Below are 17,467 nucleotides of genomic sequence, written 5' to 3'. Positions count from 1 at the left end.
TATTGGAAGCAGAAAAATGATGTTTGGTCAGCTAAGGTGTTCTTTACAAGAAGAATACCACCTGCAAAAGGTGACAGAGATGAAACTATCATTGAAGATGCAAGTGACACAAGCCACCGCAATGAAATGAGAAGAGCCCAAATACAAGAGATCTTGCAAAGGAGCGTACACCCATTGAAAGCATGAAGGCGTCACAATTGACCACTTTAGCTAGGCAATTGGGTTGTAACACAAAAGGAGTTTTGAAGGCAACCACAGCAAAGGCTTATATAAATAAGGTGAAAGCTGAGAACAATCTTCTAAGGCTGGATAGAAAGCAACCCTAAGGTACTAGTGACATGTCATATATTCTTGATACACATGCTTGAACACTCATGTGCATGGTATCTAACAAATCTTTCTTTTTATTCCTTCTTGCAGGATCTTACAAAGGATACTACTAGATGGAGCTCAATCAATAGAGATTTTGATATTTTTGCTCAAAATAATGAAGCAGTCACCTACATTTTTTGTTTATCAATTTCTTGAGAGACTTTCTTTTAGTTTGTAATCATCAAATGAAATGAAAAGTATCCTTCTTATAAGATTGTTGATCTTTTTCTCGTTCAAAACTTTCAATTGTGATTTATAGTTTTGTTAGCATGAGATTGTGCTTTTTTAGTTTGAAAAAAACTGTCAAAGATCCAAGTCTTTTTGGCTTTACTTAAGTTATTAATTGTGAAAGATCCAAGTCTTTTTGCTTTACTTAAGTTATTGATTGTCTATGTAATAGTCCTTAAAACAATATCGGATGGCTTTCTTGCTCCCATGTCTCACATTGGTCTTTAGGTAAGACAAGTGGTGACCTTGAAAGTATGGTCTCATATCTCGATCAAGTGAAGAGACATGAAGCTTAAATATCACTACTATGTATCTAGTGTTAAACTCCATCAAGACAAAGATACTAGAGTGCCAAATTGCAGTCGAGTTTAAGTGAAAATCCATTTGAGCTAAGGTAAAACTTATAGTGCCTCATTTTTCTAGGATTCTACCCCATCAAGGAAGTTAGAATCTAGCACAAACCAATTAAGACTCTTTTGGAGCCTAGATAGGACAATTCGTGGAACTTAAGAAACTTATTATTGAGTTAGAGTCTAGTTTAGATAAGCAAAAGATCTTCAAACCAGCACTTGACTTTCTTACTATTCAATATTCAAAGTCCCTTGAGGCTAACAAATTACATACCTACTTGTAACCTAACTAATGAGTAATTATATAGATCTAAGCAAGTATATATAATGAGTCTTCAAACTAATAAACCAAGGGAAGAGAGTAGCAAGGTCCACTACTTGTCCAAGCTCAGCTCTAGACAACATAGAAAGATGCTAGTTCTACTAATTGTCTAATTATAGGCATGGAGAAATGATAGAAGGTTGAACACTTGTCCAACCTATCATCTCTAGTAAGATGGGAGGTTTGGCCTTAAGATTCACCATGTAACCAACCTATACATCATTGTATTATGAAGAGTAGAAAAGCAAAGCTCCACCACTTGTCCAAGCTAGTTCTAAAATCCACATGGAGATAAGCAAGCTCCACCATTTGTCAAATCTCTCTTCCATTAAAACATGAAAAAACTCAGCTATGTTGTACAGGGGGACTTTTTTCCAAGGTCCACCACTTGTCCAAGCTAGGATCCATTAAAACATGGAAATAAACAAAGCTCCACCACTCGTCCAACCTTTATAGTTGCAAAGTGTATGGGTTGTCTAAACTAGGTATGGGAAAATAATTGAAGGTCCACCACTTGAAACATGGAGCGAAGCAAGCTCCACCATGTCTCCAATATGCTAGACTCCATTGAAACACCCTAAACCCATGATATTTTGTACATAGGGGATGTACATTCAAGATCCACCACTTGTCCAACCTAGTATCCCTAGTAGCTTGATAGCTTTGGTCTCAAGATTCACCACTTGTCCACTCTATGTCATTGTATTAAAAAGGATTGGGTGTTAAGGTCCACCACTTGTCCAACCTATAAGGTTATATTTTAAATGGTTTTTTTTCTCACAACTTGAACTACCCATGATATGTTTTACATGGGAGTTTTGTTTCAATGTCCACCACTTGTCCAAGCTAACTCTATTGAAACATAGAGAGAACCAAAGATCCACCACTTGTCCAAGCTAAGCTATATTGAAACATGGAGAGAAGGATGCTCCACCATTTCTCCAAGATAGGCTTCATTGAAACATGGAGAGAAGAAAGCTCCACCATGTCTCCAAGCTAGGATCCATTTAAATGCCCTAAACCCATTTTATTTTGTACATGGGGGGTTTTATTTCAAGGCCCACCACTTGTCTAACCTATTATCCCTAGTAGCACGAGTGGTTTGGTCTCAAGATACACCACTTGTACACTCTATGTCATTATATTGGAAGAACTATGTATTAAGGTCCACCACTTGTCCAACCTATAAGGTTATATCTTAAATGGTATCCTTTCTCACCACTTGAAATGCCCATGATATGTTTTACATGGGGGTTTCATTCCAAGGTCCACCACTTGTCCAAGCTAACTCTATTCAAACATAGAGAGAAGAAAGGTCCACCACTTGTCCAAGCTAACTCTATTCAAACATAGAGAGAAGCAAAGGTTCACCACTTGTCAAAGCTAGGCTCCATTGAAGCATGGAGAGAAGTAACCTCCATCATTTTTCCAAGATAGGTGCCATTCAAACATGGAAAGAATCAAGATCTACCATGTCTCCAAGATTCTAGGCTCCATTGAAACACCCTAAAACCATGATATTTTGTACATGGGGTGTTTACATTCAAGGTCTACCACTTCTCTAACGTATTATACCTAGTAGCATGAGTGGTTTGGTCTTAAGATTCACCACTTATCCACTCTATGTCATTATATTAAGAATAACTGGGTGTTAAGGTCCACCACTTGTCCAACCTATAAGGGTATATCTTAAATGGTATCCTTCACCACTTGTCAAGGTCCATCACCACTTTTCCAACCTATAAGGTTATATCTTGAATGATATTTTTCCTCATCACTTGTAATGTCCATGCTATGTTTTACAAAGGGGTTTTGTTCCAAGACCCACCACTTGTCCAAGCTAACTCTATTGAAACATAGAGAGAAGCAAAGGTCCACCACTTGTCCAAGGTAGGCTCCATTGAAACATGGAGAGAAGGATGATCCACCATTTCTCCAAGATAGGTTCCATTGAAACATTGAGAGAAGCAATCTCCACCATGTCTCCAAGCTAGGCTCCATTGAAATACCCTAAACCCATAATTTTGTACATGAGGGGTTTACATTCAAGGTCCACCACTTGTCCAACCTATTATCCCTAGTAGCAAGAGTGGTTTGGTCTCAAGATTCACCACTTGTACACTCTATGTCATTATATTAAGAAGAACTATGTGTTAAGGTCCACCACTTGTCCAACCTATAAGGTTATATTTTAAATGGTATCCTTTCTCACCACTTGAAATGCCCATGATATGTTTTACATGGGGGTTTCATTCCAAGGTCCACCACTTGTCCAAGCTAACTCTATTAAAACATATAGAGAAAGAAAGGTCCACCACTTGTCCAAGCTAGGCTCATTGAAACATGGAGAGAAGGAACCTCCACTGTTTCTCCTAGATAGGCTCCATTGAAACATGGAGAGAAATAAGCTCCACCATGTCTCCAAGTTGCTAGGCTCCATTGAAATACCCAATACCCATAATATTTTGTACATGGGGGGTTTACATTCAAGGTTCACCACTTGTCCAACCTATTATCCCTAGTAGGTTTGGTCTCATGATTCACCACTTGTCCACTCTATGTCATTATATTAAGAGGAATTGGGTGTTAAGGTCCACCACTTGTCCAACCTATAATGTTATAGCTTGAATGGTATTTTTTCTCACCACTTGTAATGCCCATGACATGATTTACATGGGGGTTTTGTTCCAAGGTCCACCACTTGTCCAAGCTAAATCTATTGAAACATAGAGAGAAACAAAGGTCCACCACTTTTCCAAGCTAGGCTGCATTGAAACATGGACCTTAATACCAAATTATTTCTAGTAGCATGAGTGATATTTTGTACATGGGGGGTTTACATTCAAGGTCCACCACTTGTCGAACCTATTTCCCTAGTAGGTTTGGTCCCAAGTTCACCACTTATCCACTCTATGTCATTATATTAAGAATAATTGGGTGTTAAGGTCCACCACTTGTCCAACCTATAAGGTTATATATTAAATGGTATTTTTTCTCACCACTTGTAATGCCCATGATATGTTTTACATGGGGGTTTTGTTCCAAGGTCCACCACTTTTCCAAGATAACTCTATTCAAACATAGAGAGAAACAAAGGTCCACCACTTGTCCAAGCTAGGCTCCATTGAAACATGGAGAGAATGATGCTCCACCATTTATCCAAGATAGGCTGCATTGAAACATGGAGAGAAGCAAGCTTTACCATGTTTCCAAGCTAGGCTCCATTGAAACACTCTAGGGGGTTTTATTTCAAGGCCCACCACTTGTTTAACCTATTATCCCTAGTAGCATGAGTGGTTTGGTTTCAAGATTCACCACTTGTACACTCTATGTCATTATATTGTGTTAAGGTCCACCACTTGTCCAACCTATAAGGTTATATCTTAAATGGTATCCTTTCTCGCCACTTGAAATGCCCATGATATGTTTTACATGGGAGTTTCATTCCAAGATCCACCACTTGTCCAAGCTAACCATATTTAAACATAGAGAGAAACAAAGGTCCACGACTTGTCCAAGCTAGGCTCCATTGAAACATGGAGAGAAGGAACCTCCACCATTTCTCCTAGATAGGCTCCATTAAAACATGGAGATAAGTAAGTTCCACCATGTCTCCTAAGATGCTAGGCTCCATTGAAATACGCAAAACCCATGATATTTTGTACATGGGTGATTTACATTCAAGGTCAACCATTTGTCCACCCTATTATCCCTAGTAGGTTTGGTCTCACAATTCACCACTTTTCCACTCTATGTCATTATAATAAGAGGAATTGGGTGCTAAGGTCCACCACTTGTCCAGCCTATAAGGTTATACCTTGAATGGTATTTTTTCTCACCACTTGTAATGCCCATGACATGCTTTACATGGGGGTTTTGTTCCAAGGTTCACCACTTGTCCAAGCTAATTCTATTGAAACATAGAGAGAAACAAAGGTCCACCACTTTTCCAAGCTAGGCTCCATTGAAACATGGACCTTAATACCAAATTATTCCTAGTAGCATGAGTGATATTTTGTACATGGGGGGTTTGCATTCAAGGTCCACCACTTGTCCAACCTACTTTTCCTAGTAGGTTTGGTCGCAAGATTCACCACTTGTCCACTCTATGTCATTATATTAATAATAATTGGGTGTTAAGGTCCACCACTTGTCCAACCTATAAGGTTATATATTGAATGGTATTTTTTCTCACCACTTGTAATGTCCATGATATGTTTTACATGGGGATTTTGTTCCAAGGTCCACCACTTGTCCAAGCTAAATCTGTTCAAACATAGAGAGAAACAAACGTCCACCACTTGTCCAAGCTAGGCTCCATTGAAACATGGAGAGAATGATGCTCCACCATTTATCCAAGATAGACTCCATTGAAACATGGAGAGAAGTAAGCTCCACCATGTCTCGAAGATGCTAGAGTCGATTGAAATACCCAAAACCCCTGATACTTTGTACATGGGGGGTTTACATTCAAGGTCCACCACTTGTCCAACCTATTATCCCTAGTAGCATGAGTGGTTTGGTCTCAGGATTCACCACTTGTCCACTCTATATCATTATATTAAGAAAAATTGGGTTTCCATATCTAAATGGATCTTTGCTTGGATAAGTGGTAGACCTTGAGACCTAAATACCCATTCTACACTAGAGCATTGGTTAAGCCTTATGCACTTCAAGCATACCTTTAACAACAAGTAGTAGTTATTAGTTGACTTAAGTCTAGTTGAACTCCATGGTATTGAGACTAAGAGAGAGTGTAGCATAAAAAAGAGTCAGGATTTTAATTTGACTTTCTTTCTATTAATGAGTAGATCATAGATGGATTTTGGTATCTAATAAAACCTTAGGGTAGACAATGTAAAACTCATGTCTATTGTTGTGTTTGCATTAAGTGTTCTTGTTCTTTAATTTCAGAACCATTACAGAAAAATGGATTGGCTATATGCTGGCATAAATTGAAGAAAACTATTGAATTACCCATCCAACCTCCTCCAAGACCTTGTCCAAGGAATGAATCACCTCCTTATCACCTACCACTTGCTTTCAAGGACATCAAAAGAGTACTTATCTTGGATCTAGAGGGGTTACTTCTCAAGACAATTGAAATGAAACATGGAGATTCTATGCCATCTTGGGCTCAACACATGCGACTTGTGGAGGACAAAGATGAAGTTTATCATGTGGTGCGACCAGACGCACAAAGTTTTTTGGATTTTTGTGCTGAATACTTTGAGCTATGGATATGGAGTTGCTATAACTTAACAAGGGTGCAACGCATCACACAAAAATGTTTTCCTGAGCAGTATACCAAGTTCAAGGTGTTTATGAGTAACAAAAATTGCCAAAATCCAAATATCATGTTAGGATTTACAAGGGTTTATCACAAAAATTTGAGTGATATTTGGAAGATATTTGAGGATTTGGATGCAAACAATACCTTAATTTTTGATGACACTCCATATAGGGTGATGTGGAACATGCCAGGGACATATCTTATATTTCCAAAGATGTGGAGGCAAACTTCCGAGCAACTTCAAAACTTCTTGCAGAGAACCATAATTCCATGGTTGGTAGGATGGTTGTATGCAAGAGATAAGAGAGTCTATACATACAACACAATTGTAAATCAGTATAGTGATTCTGAGACAAATTATGTCCTTGGTGTGTACTTGTCAACACGAAAGCATTGAATAAATATGGCCATAAGATGCTTTTTTTATTCTAGTGTGTATCTTTCAACATTTGTATAATTTGATATAGTCTTTTTTTTAAAAAAACAAAGGTGTGTCAATTTTATGAACACTTGAATGGAGTGCACCCTACTCTAAGGGGACTTCAATGTACTATTGGAGTGCATCCTATTGTAAGGGGACTCTGATGTATTGCTAGAGTGCACCCAAATTTTTGGGACTCATTTTTTATTTGATTGGGGCCTATGTTGGGTCATATAGTAAAAGAAATTCATTTTTTGTCAATTCATATCGAGGTTGCATTTATTTGTAACTATGAAGAATTGATGTTTGATGTCAAAATAAAACTTGTAAGTATGGATCAGAGAATTCATGGACTTTAAATATGTGAGAGGGATCTTTTTCTTGGGCACAAATGTTTGCTTCAAGAATTTTGTCATTACATACTTTATGTGAAAGAGTTTTAGAACCTAAAAGACTTTGAAAACAAAACTATGGAATCTAAGTGCATGTATTCTTGAATGGCTTGAAAGTTGATGTATACATGCATGTCGCCTTGATGAAGATTTAGATCTGACAAGATGCAAAGCTAGAATTCTTGGACGTTACCTTTGTCAATTTGGTAATAACATATTTAACTTTCTTTTATTATGGGTGGAAAATATATTATTATGTGCATTTGGAACCTAATTGCTTGACCTTCAAACCAAGATTCCTATGTTATTTTTTCATATACTTTTTTGTAATGAATTAAGATTGTGGATACAAGGTCCACCACTTGTTCAAGCTAGATCTAAGAAAGTATATATACTGAGTCTTCAAACTAGTAAACCAAGGGAAGAGAGAAGCAGGGTCCATCACTTGTCCAAGCTCATCTCTAGACAACATAGAGAGATGTTAGGTCTACTAATTGTCCAATATAGTCATGGAGAAATGATAGAAGGTTGATCCACTTGTCCAACCTATCATCTCTAGTAAAATGGGAGGTTTGGCCTTAAGATTCACCATGTAACCAACATATACTTCATTGTATTATGAAGAGTAGAAAAGCAAAGCTCCACCACTTGTCTAAGGTAGTTCCAAAATCAACATGGAGAGAAGCAAGCTTCACCATTTGTCCAAGATAGGTTCCATTAAAACATGGAAAACCTCATATATGTTGTACATGGAAGCTTTTTTCCAAGGTCCACCACTTGTCCAAGCTAGGATCCATTAAAACATGGATAGAAACAAGGCTCCACAACTCGTCCAACCTTTATAGCTGCAAAGTGTACCGGTAGTCTAAACTAGGCATGGGAAAATAATAGAAGGTCCACCACTTATCCAATATATTATCTCTAATAGCATGGGAGGTTTGGTCTCAAGATTTAGGAATTGGCTAACCTGTATTTCATTGTATTATGATGAATTTGGTTTTAAAGTCAACTACTTATCCAAGCTATAAGTTTATATCTTGAATGGTATTCCTTCCCATCACTTAGAAAACCAATGATATGTTGTACATGGGGGGGTTTGTTACAAGGTCCACCACTTGTCCAAGCTAGTTTCATTGAAACATGGATGAAGACAAGCTCCACCATTTGTTAAATCTAGACTCCATTGAAATCTAGAAAATCCATTCTATGTTGTACATGGGGTTTTTGTTTTAAGGTCCAACACTTGTCCAAGCTAAGATCCATTGAAACATAGAGTAGAGAAACACTCCACCACTTGTCCAAGCTAGGAAACATTGATAGTAGTTGGCTTAGTTTGAAGATCCACCACGTGTCTAAGCTAACTCTATTGAAACATAGAGAGAAGCAAAGGTCCACCAACTGTTCAAGCTAGGCTCCATTGAAACATGGACAGAAGCAAGCTCCACCATTTATCCAAGATAGGATCCATTGAAACATGGAGAGAATCAAAGGTCCACCATTTCTCCAAGCCAAGCTCCATTTGTCCAACCTATAAGGTTATATCTTAAATGGTAATCTTTCTAATCACTTGGAATACCCATGATATGTTTTACATGGGGGTTTTGTTCCAAGATCACCACTTGTCCAAGCTAACTCTATTGAAACATAGAGAGAAGCAAAGGTCCACCACTTGTCCAGCGGCTAGTCTCCATTGAAACAAGGAGAGAAGCAAGCTCCATGTTGAGATAATTTATCAAGTCCTCTCTCTCAAAGGGAAAAGGGGGACACTTGTCCCAAGGCTACCCATGTTGCTTGTAATGGCTCCTGCTTGTGATTGGCTAGGCCTGGAGGGGTCCAATGAGCTTCAAGCATGAGCTACAAGGGGGGGTCGACCCAAGAAAGCCAGGGGGGTGCTTAGGGGGTATACTCACCCACACACACTCACAAGCACTCTGATGGTGTACTATGCAAAAGGCAAGAGCTCCCTCTCCTTTTCGAAGCAAGTAGAGGTTGAGAGCCTACACCAACACTCTTGGCTATGGAGTGCAAATCCAACCAAGAGCCATGCTTCAATGCTTAAGCTTGCCATCTCCTTCTTCTTCATTACTATGCTATTATGAATGCCACCAAAGCCAAAAGTTAAGAAGAACAAGGTTGCAGACAACCAGGAAGCAACAGGAAGTCCAAAGATCAATCACTCATTGCCAGCCAAATCAGCTGATGCAAGTCAAATTGGAAACAAATCAGTCTCAAGTCACCTTCCATAGAGACACAATTAGATCAAGATGAGACCATGGCAAAATCTGTACAAAGATCTTCAATAGAACCAACAACAAGGATAGTTGTAGTTCTCAATAGTACAAAAGGAGCAAGTGTCAGATATAATGCTCTATTAGATAACAAAGCAAAGTGCAATATGGTTTCAGAAAACATCCAGAGGATTCTAGAGATTACTCAAGAGAAGCCAGGTAACAGAGTAGTCATGGGTAAGTCTACAAGTCAAAAAGAAATGTTTGCTACCCCATTAGGAGAAATATGAACCTTGCATGGACCTTGTAAGGAATCCTAATTTTTAGGGATTAAGGCTAATGTTGTGTGGGGTTAAGGGGGCAAGGGCATTGAAGAAGGTAGTTTTGTGTAGGCTTTTCTAGCCTTTTTTTTAGACAAATGTAGGATGTGGACCTAAGGGGTTACTTTCTCTCTCTAGCTTTTTTTAAAGTGAAGGAAGCATAGGGGTGTGACCACACATCAGCAAAAACGTGGGTCACTAAGGTCAAAATTTGACTTTTTTTAAAAAATCATTTCTACTTATTTTTTATTTAAAACTCCCTCCCAACATATATACATATCCAAAAATCATTTTTTGACCCATTTTTTAACCCACAAGCTTAGAAAGTTCATTTTTTCAAAATCTTTTCCCCTAAAAAGCAAAAAACACTTTGTTCTCTCCTTCTCCTTGTTGAGAGAGAGAGAGAGAGAGAGCACAGAAATAGAACCCCAAGGTGTGTAGAATACACACATGAGATGATGTATATATAGAGGGGACCTGGGTGCCATATATTTAGTAGCTTCACATATAAGCTCAACACCCCTGCTCAGATAAGGGTCCCTAACTGTGGATAAAAAAACCCTTGGGGGATCAAGGGAAAAACCCACAGCTCTATATACACCCACCGTTATATTATAAAAATCATTAAATATACAAATGTTCATGAGGAGCTACATCACTCCTTTTACAATGAATATTTTATGAGGAGCTGCATGACTCCTTTTACAATGAATGTTTTATGAGAAGTTACATTAGTCCTATTCTATCAAATACAATAATGAATACAAAGGTTCAATAAAGAGGTGTAAAGGCTATCGATTAGCTCGTAATGAGAAGTGTCTCCATGAATGTGCGATGTAGCTTGCCATCACTATCGCATCACCAAACATATCTTCATGTTGTCATCAATATGGCATCACCAAATATGTCTTTATAAATCTTTTATTGTCACCAAGTTTGTCTTCATGAATCAATTCTTTGATCAATCCTACATAGATCATAGACTCAAAAAACATAGTCATGAAAATTATTAGCATCGTTAGTGAAATAATTACGTTCACAATGCCATAAGAGATGGTTCGCAACGCCACTCTTTTGACGACATATATGCGCACAACAACATATGTGGATATAAAGTATGAACATAAAAAGTACAAGATGTGTGATTACGTGATGCAAATGACATGTGTATATACTACATAAAACGACATTTATCAACGTAGTTATATGAATGAATATAATCAAAGTATTATCAAAACATCATCATTGTATCAATTAAATTAGATAAATCATCATGGTATACAAAAAGCATCATGATATCACTGATAATAACCATGGTATCAACAAAACAACATCTTGGTATCACCGAGAATAACCATGGCATCAACGAAACAACATCATGGTATCACCGAGAATAACCTTGGCATCAATGAAACAACATCATGGTATCACCGAGACTAACCATGGCATCAACGAAATATCATCATGGTATAAGCGAGAATAACCATGGCATCAACGAAACAACATCATGGTATAACCGAGAATAACCATGGCATCAACGAAACAACATCATGGTATCACCGAGAATAACCATGGCATCAACGAAATATCATCATGGTATCACCGAAAATAACCATGGTATCACAGAGAATAACCATGGTATCAACGAAATATCATCATGGTATCACCGAGAATAACCATGGTATCAACGAAACAACATCATGGTATCAATGAAATATCATCATGGTATCAACGAAAATTACCATGATCAAAGTACTAACAAAACATTATCATGGTACCATCAAAATCACTATGGTATGAACGAGAGATTATCAATAAAACGACGTAAATTATATCTCTAGAAGAATAACTATACGAGAATCAATGAACGAATATATCATATAACAAAAGATCATGTACCAACAGTAGCTGGATAGAATTTGGACGATCATCAACGGCTCGACTGAATCGGAACGATATGTAACTGGCTTCTGCAGCAAAGTTACGTCAGTAACAAATATATGATTGATAAATAACAAATATAATTGAAAAGTTTTCAATTATGAGGGAAATCAAAAGAAAAAAGTAAAATTTTGCTTTTTAAACATCTTCGCAGTCCGAGACGATAACCCAAAATCGATGCAGAATTTAGAGAAACTTTCTTCTGCAAAGTTGTAGACCACATCGATTCCGATGGCTCATGCGAATATTTTCTGCAAAATCGTTCTCAATTAGGAGAAAAATCAAAAATCAAAAAACAAAAAAGGAAAGTTGCTTTTCAGGCATGTACGCAGTCCGCCAACGATAACTCAAAATCAGTGCAGAATTTGAAAAAAAAAAACTTTCTTTTCCAAAGTTATAGACCACATCAATTTCACTGCCTTTGTGGGCAGTTTCTGCAAAATCTTTCTCAATTAAGAGAAAAAACAAAAACAAAAAGCGAAAGTTTCTTTTCAGACATGTACGTAGTGCGCCAACGATAGCTCAAAATCAGTGCAGAATATGGAAAAATATTCTTCTGCAAAGTTGAAGACCACATTGATTCCGATGAGTGCAACGGCTAGTTTCTACAAAAATTTTTTCAATAAGGAGAAAAATCAAAAACAAAAATCGAAGTTGCTTTTGAGGCATGTACGCAGTCTGCGAACGATAAGTCAAAATCGGTGCAGAATTTCAAAAAACTTTCTTCTGCAAAGTTGTAAACAACATCGATTCCGATGCCTGCGACGGGTAGTTTCTGCAAAATCGTTTGTCAATTAAGAGAAAAATAAAAAACATAAAACGAATGTTTCTTTTCAGGTATGTACACAGTCCGGGAACGATAACTCAAAATCGGTGCAGAATTTGAAAAAACTTTCTTCTGCAAAGTTGTAGACCACATTGATTCCGATGCCTCCGAATAGTAGTTTCTGCAAAATCATTTTGAATCAGGAGAGAAATCTAAAACAAAAACGTACTGCTCTGCTACCATGTTGAGAGAGAGAGAGAGAGAGAGAGAGAGAGAGAGAGAGAGAGAGCACAAAAATAGAAACCCAAGGTGTGTAGAATACACACATGAGATGATGTATATATAGAGAGGATTTGGGTGCCATATATAGAGAAGCCATATATTGAGTAGCTTCACATATATGCTCAACACTCCTCCCTCCTCTCTCCTCTCTCCCTCTCCTCTCCCTCCCTACCCCTACCTTCCTCCTCCTCCCCAATCTCTCCCTCCCCCCCCCCCCCCCCCCCCCCCCCTCCCTCCTTCTCTCCTCCCATCTTTCTCAATCTCCCTATCCCTCCCCCTCTATCTTTTCATCATTTGCTTTCTCACGCAACAGCTTCCATGGTGCTCACGGACATCACAAATGGTTTGCTTCCACCACCACGTACTCCGCACACCAAAAGCATACATATTTGCTTACCCACGGCATTTGCACCAAAGACCGCTAGTGAGGGTGATCAAAGGTCATCACATGAACGTCGCAGTGCTTGTGAGACCAATGTTGATATTTGGGTGGATCACCATTTATACCCTTACAATCCTATAAGCCGCTTCCATCCATCCTTTAATAGCCTTTCGACATTTTTTCAATTTCTTGGGAGGGGAGAAGTAGGCTTGTTAGGCTATTGCAAGCGGTTGTGTATGGGTGCAGGTGCTTCTTTGCATATGTGGATGCACGAATGTCAAGCTCTTCACCTCAAGACGACGGCATTACAAAGAGTGTTGCCTCTTCCGAGAGGGTGGTTAAAACTCTTGAACAAAAAATGCAAGAAAAGGAGTCCCACATTAAGAAGCTTGCCAACACCATCACATACTTGAAAGAAACACCCATTGGTGCAAGGGAACGCAAATGCACGTATTCTTCCATTGAAACTCTTGGACATTCAGGAGGAGCACGCAAAGGACGAGTTACAGACACAAGGTGATTTGGTCTTTACTTGCATGATGCATTCTTACTTCACCCTATTTTCTGACATTTATTTTTATTTGTTGGTAGAAACTTCATCCAGGAGGCATGCGGTGGAACAAGCCAAGATGATCGAGTCAACCTTCTCACTAGTTGTCTCAATACCCAGGATGTGATTTCTATCTTACAATCACCTGGATGCAAGCACATTAAGGATGCATTCACCAAGGACCTTACGCGTAAATTGAGAAATGTGGTTAGTGATGATGACATGCAACAAGCTTGTGATGAGGCTGGAATCAGCACCAAAGCCTATCAGGCTATTTTTCAACTCCTAAAGGATGCCCTCAAAGAGCATGGTATTGTGGAAAAACCTATTTTCCGTTCCTCACAAAGTCAACCTCGCAAAGAAGGCCACAAACGAAGATGTGTTCTCTCGCATTGGGACGTACTACACATTGAGGACACAATGCCAACTTTCCTTTATGCTTCATGCGCAACAAAGACAAGGGGAAAAGGTAAAAAACAATCCATAAGACCTTCGGAGAAGGGCTTTCCTTACACAATGTGGTACAATATTTTTGTGGATCTTAGAAGGCTTCAACAAGCCATGTTTAGATTTTACGAGTTACGTGAAGAAGGTGACACACTTTACTTTTTTCTTTGGTATTGTTCTTATCATAGACTCTGAAGTTTAAGGTCTTGGCACTATTTATTTTGTAGTGCTTGGCAAAAAGTTCGCTTTTGTGCTGAAACTCAATGAGTGTCAAAGAGTGAAAGTCCGAAGGTTAGAGAGGCTAAGTGTCACTCTAATGAACGAGGCCCTTTTGCAAACCAAGCAAAGGGATTCAGTTGAGCCATCTCCCACCCCATCTTTTAGCGTGCAATCAGAGAAAGACATTTGGTGGTTGGGTGCTATTCAGGTGCCCAAAAAGACCAATGGAGTACTTTCATGGATTTTTGAGCGAACTCCATGGACACAGAAGTAATACACTCCCAAATTGTAGGTCAGAAGTTGGAGATTGAGGGTTTTGGTAGTTATGATGTGGAGTGGCACTTAGGTGGGGATTTGAAGACCATAAAGTGTTTACTTGGCTGCAAACAAGGGGCTTCTTCTCTCATGCCTTGTCCATTTTGCACTCGAGGGTACAAACCTAATGGAAAAAAATCACATAAGAGCACTGCAAAGGTCGGTTCCATGGTTCCATGGCAAGGGCGTGGAGAACAAGGGTTAGATTATCGTGATGTCGGAGATGAAGGTAGAGAATGGGAAGCGTCTATTCTGACTGTCCCATGCTCAATGCCCCAGACCGTGATCAAAAGGACCACGCTTGGAATCCAGTATTTCCATTTTCTCTATCAAATGTACATTTTTGTACATTACACGCATTCATGCACATTTTTGATAGGCTATTGAAGCTCCACATTGACTATGCTTTCACAATGAAACAATTGGAAAAGTCCTAGGAAGCGATCGAAGAGTGGAGGTACTCTTGAATTCCATCGACTGTCATGGTGGAAATGTGTCTATCGTTGCTACAAAGAACATAGGGGAGGCCCATAAAATTGCTCAACAAGTGTCAATGAGTGGACAAAAACCTAGACACGTTTTGAAGAAAGTTTCCCAAGAAAAGCCAACTCGATATGATGCTTCAAACAGCTCCAACGAGCAGGCAGGTAACCTTTTGGAGCTTTGGAAGGAGTTATGCAAAGCTATTGATAGCCGTTTTTCCGCTCTCCGTAATTGCCATAGTGGGTTATCCCACCCTACCAAAATCACCTAAACACTGTGGCTATTCTTACCTTTTCATTGTACATAGGCGTGTGTGAGTTCGCGGGCTTTTCCCATATCTTCTTAAAACCCTCAGCTAGCTAGTCACTAGGTTAGTTGAGCCAAAAGTAAATAAATAAAATCAAAAAAATAAAATATATTATGGCCCATTTGTGTGTAAATATTTCATTGTATATATGGCCTAAATTTAAGGGTTTTTATAGTTATTTTTGTATTTTATTTAAATATTTATACTTAGGTGTGTGTTTTATTAAACATGTGTATGCCTTCTTTCATCCTGTTACACCATAGGCATATTTTTTGCCAATGTGTACATACTCTAACCTCATATTTTTCTTTTATACAAATCACCCCCACATTTTCACCCTCACTCTCGTGAAAACAAAAATTGATTTCTACTCTCTTAGTCACGTTTATTATATTATTTACTTGCATACCTTTTCCACTTTCACACAAAATAATACAAAGAGGGACCATATCATATGATTCCAATATCTTTCCATATCCATAATTTCTCCACATTTATTTTATTTTATTTTTTTCTCATTATTCTAACACCATGTGCTCATTGAGCTAAAATCCATGAATAGTCCATACACTAGTCCCACCATGTATATATTGCTTTATTCACCAATAATCCTCCTCCATGCATGTGTAAAGGGCAACATGGATGCTTTGTATTATGATATGACAAAGGAGGGGCTCGCTCTTGGATGCATTGTACAAATTCAACAAAGGAGGCGGCCACTAAAAGACTTTTGCAGGCATAAAAAATAGGCTTTTTCGTGAGATTTTGGCACCCATCTCCACTCCGAATTTGGCGTGGTGGTCAAAAGAGAAAATGTGGAACAAAAGCTGAATAATCACCTCAAACATTTTGGTGATTTTTGGAGCAACCACCGGTGAGCTGTGATTTTTTGAGTGGACCCCAGTCTGCCCACTTTTCTCACAAAGTAACCCATAGTCTTCTCTCACCTCCTTTTCCACTTCCACACACATACACTCATTCCTCTCCATCCCTCACTCAAACCTGCAACTTTCATGGCTTACTTCATCTCCTTCACCATTTCCATCTCTCCTTACTCCATAGCTCAAAATATTATCATCTCTACACACATATAGCTCAATTTCTCTCTCTAGAATCAAATTCATATTACCATAACCTCTTCATCCTTTCATAAAAAGGAAAAAAATCAGCAAATAACCAATCTCAAGCCCTGCAAAAGGAGAAGTTTGATCATGGAGAATTCAACTTCCCCATGGTCACAAGAACTGCACCGACAAAGTTCTACAACCGCTTCATTCACTGGAGGAGAAGGTGAAAAATTTCATTTACATCTTGTGGTTTCCACCAAATTGTGTATATTCTCATTCTTCTCTTACTTTTTATCATTGTATATATCATATAATGCACCTTTAGTGCATATGCCATGTAATTTTACCCCATCCTACTAACTTCAAACTACTAACACTAACTGCTAACCCTTTTTTTGTAACTTGCACCCACTCTACTGCACCGTGGAGTAGGCAACCTCACACAAAAAATCACTCACCTCTCTAGAATCTTCTCTATTTCACCTCAATAATTCTCTCCTCTTGAGCCCACATCCATGTGACTCAAGAGACAAGAGAGCCCCACTCTCATAAGAACATATAAAAAATTTCATAACCATGGTTTTCTATGAAAATGTTGATTAGGTATACTCCTAAGTAGGGCTCTCCTCACCTATATATAGAGCCCTTCTCCCTTTGTAAATGGCAGGATCCCTACACTATTGCTCACTACTTTGAGCATGCCATTCACCATCTTAGTTTTAGGGAGTGAGAGTGAGCTCTCTATGCACCATTACATGTGGTGTATAGGAAAGATTGTTTGA

The sequence above is a fragment of the Adiantum capillus-veneris genome, chromosome 23, assembly GCF_014529385.1.
Source record: "Adiantum capillus-veneris isolate H3 chromosome 23, ASM1452938v2, whole genome shotgun sequence".
Lineage (NCBI taxonomy): Eukaryota > Viridiplantae > Streptophyta > Polypodiopsida > Polypodiales > Pteridaceae > Adiantum > Adiantum capillus-veneris.
Note: the sequence above shows the minus strand (reverse complement) of the source record.